Here is a 3551-nt window from a genome sequence, read left to right as displayed (position 1 = left end):
GCATGATTGCATGTTGAGGTGGGCTTTAATATCATGTATAGTTTTATTATGAGATGGCATGCTTGCATGTTCGTATAAATAAGTTAGTGAAAATTACTCTCTTAGGTATATAGAATACGTACAGACTGATAGACGTTACGTGCGGCCAACCCATAAGGCGAGCCTGCAGGTTACACACAAACAAATTTACAAGTGAGGGAAATAATACATGCAGTGAGAAGTGATCGATCAGGAGAATGGCTAACGACTCGTCCTCAGTATCGGCGCCGGCGGCGAAGGGCGTGGCGATATGGTTGGCTCAACACCACCAAGCCATGGCCGGGTTGGTCGCCAGCCTCGTCTTCTACACCATGGTGTCTGGCTAGTTCGTGTCGACCAATAGCATCGATTAGTACTACACGGTAGTAAGGGCATCTCCTATGCGGCCCCTCAAAAATGCCGGAAAACGTCCGGACATGGTTGTATGGATGCAGTTTGTCATTCAACATGGAACCCATCGGTCCACAGATGAGTCTGGTTGTCTGAAATTTCTTATACTAGACGCAAACCAAAGGGGCTTTGCGGGTGGTCGGACCGCAACCATGCACACGTCCGACAGCCCAATCCCACCCGAAAACATATCCCTTTGCTGTCGTGGATCCCTCTAGTTCTGCCTCAGACTGATGCCGCTCGGACACCGTGAACAAAAACGATGCCAACTCTGACTACACAACGACGTGTGGACCCGCCACCATCGCAGCCGACCCTCTCTTCTTTGCTTCACTACCATCGCATTGTGGCCCCAACCAAGACCACCACCGAGCATCGCCAAGTACCCCAAAGACTCGGACCTCTACCAAGTACATGGATCACCAGAACTGCCGCTTCACCCTCAAGTCGAGTAAATTGCACGAAACCATCACTTTGAAGGCTAGGTTTGCAGAAAACACTACGCTACATTTTCGTTGCAGAACACACCACGTCTTGTGTAATCGTTTTGCAAAAACCACTGATCGGCGGATTAGAGGTCTTTGAGCATGTTTATGACAGATGGGGCCCGTTCGTCAGGAGCTGACTTGGCAAAAACATGCCACACGTACACTTTGACTGGTCTTCTCTGGCCAAAACGATAAGTCATCTGGTTTTCTCGCATGTGCGCCTCTACCCACGCCCAGTCCCGCAGACGGACTGCACCGTCGTCACCGGCGCGCCCAACGGCCCCTCCAGCTCCTCTCCCCTCCCTCTACTCCTCTCCAATCCATCGTCGCTCGCCCCGCCCCGGCCAAGGCAGAGGTCACAGTCGCCGTTGCCGCACCGAGGCAGAGGCCGACACCAGCGCTCCCCCGTGGATCGGCGCCATCCTTGAGCAGGGCCACCCTGTCCTCGCAGGGATCCCGACGCTGCCTGGAGCACCGTCGTCGAATCCATGTCAGATCTGGAGCACCTCGAGCACGAGGCGGGTGTCTTGTAGCTCGGAGACGGCCGAGGAGCTCGCGTGCGCGGCCTGGGACACGCCGACGCGGTCGGGGGCGCGCCGCCGGCTCCTGCCCTCGAATCTCGTCGTTGGTGGGCGGCGGCGCCCATGGAGGCTTGGGTCAACGTCGTCTTCGAGACCCGCCGGTGGACGCTGCCGCCGTTGGGGCAAGGGGTGCGCGATGTCCTGCTAGGGGAAGGGGCGCGCCGTCGGCTGGGCGACCCGCCGGTGGACGCTGCTATCGTCGTCTTCCCGATGCGCTGCTGGGGGAAGGGCGCGCCATGACGGGGAAGGCGGCTGAGGAGAGGAGCGCGACTACCGCAGGGCACTCGCCGGTGGACGCTGCTGCCGCGGAGGCCGACACTGAGGGAGTTGGGGCGGCGGTGGTGGTGGCTTGAATGGGGATTGGGCGAGAGGAAGAAGAGAATGGACTGTGTGGGATCGTGTCAACGTGGCGTTTTTGACTAGTCAAAGTCCCCGCGTGGCATGTTTTTGCCAAGTCAGCTCCTGACGAACGGGACCCATCTGTCATAAACATGCTCAAAGACCTCTAATCCGCCGATCAGTGGTTTTTGCAAAACGATTACACAAAACGTGGTGTGTTCTGCAACGAAAATGTAGCGTAGTGTTTTCTGCAAACCTAGCCTTCAAAATGGTGGTTTCGTGCAATTTACTCCCCTCAAGTCCTTTAACCCCAAACTCCGAGCTTGACTAGTGACGACCTGCAACTATCACTTAGGATTTGACCACCCGAAGCCCGACGCCCCCACGCTGCAAGCCCGATGACCACCGCATGTCAATAATTAGGGAGGAAAATAATCAAACAAAAATAAAAAAACAAGAGAACACATGGAAAGAAAAACAGAAAAAAAATAAAGAAAGATAAAAACCAAGTGAGTAGAACCCAAAGAAAGAAAACCTTCACAAAACCGGCAGAAGGTTGGTAAAAATACTTTGGTAAGGACTAAGGAATGCCTACATTCCTTTTATTTTTATTTTTGCAGGGTGGAATGCCTACATTCCGCACCGTAGCATGGCAGTGGCAACTCGGTCTCCGAACTCCTGCAGCTGAAGCATACTATGATGTGATCTTCTTTTGAGATCAGACGCGCTTAGATTCATGAGGGTTAGTTTGATCCCTGATTCTCTTACCTCGTTAATTGCGTGTTCAGGTTGACCCTCGGTGTCATTAATCCCATCACATGTACATGCACGTACTCTAATGGCATGGATCATTAACTGCGCTGACTGCCGAATAAACAACATTGTCGATTATAAGAGCATCAGTATAGTCAACAGTCAGCTATATGAGGTTGACACGTCACGTATAGCCGACCTAGTAGTAGTAGTTACTAAGAAGTACTATATTTTTTTAATAAATGGTTTATCTTACACTTTTATTATGTTTTGAAGGCCTTGCTGTAGCTGACTGTTAATCTACAGTCCGCTTCTCTTCTCTTCTCTCATCAAATTCAATAAAAATATAATACTTTACTCTTACATCTTTATATCATCTTATTGTACTTTCTCTATACATTTTATACTACTCTATCACACGGATTAAGAAAAAAATGTACTCAACGAGGACTTAAGGACCAGGTCGGTTATAAGCCGGAGACTTGCGGAATGGGAGAGCTAGCAACGGCACGGGAGAGCTAGCTAGTTTGCATAGTTCAGGGTGCAATCGACGGGGATTTTGACTTGGGGGTTCGTTCCGCCCGACCTCTACGAGTTCAGGGTTCAATGAGTATCAAACTAGCTACCTAGTACTAGCACGTCATGTGGAATACTGAGTATCAAACTAGCTACCTGGTACTGGCAGAAGTAAGGGTCAACTAACCTGGTGCGAGTGGAACCATGTGCGCTCACCGCCCAAGCCCTCCTAAACCCCTACGTGGCTCGTAGAACCACATGGATGGAAATCCCCAGGTAGCTAGGCGCCAGCAAACTGCCCTGTATGTGTATACATAAGGCTCCGTCGAAGGCTAAATACAGGTGAAAGCATCACACACAGACCAACGAACATTACAGATAAATTTACAAAACTACAAGAGCGGAGGGAGAGAAGAGACGGAAGGAGAAGTGACCGACGATCAGG

The sequence above is a fragment of the Aegilops tauschii genome, chromosome 5 (assembly GCF_002575655.3).
Source record: "Aegilops tauschii subsp. strangulata cultivar AL8/78 chromosome 5, Aet v6.0, whole genome shotgun sequence".
Lineage (NCBI taxonomy): Eukaryota > Viridiplantae > Streptophyta > Magnoliopsida > Poales > Poaceae > Aegilops > Aegilops tauschii.
The sequence above is the reverse complement of the archived record's forward strand: the minus strand, read 5'-3'. Positions refer to the sequence as shown.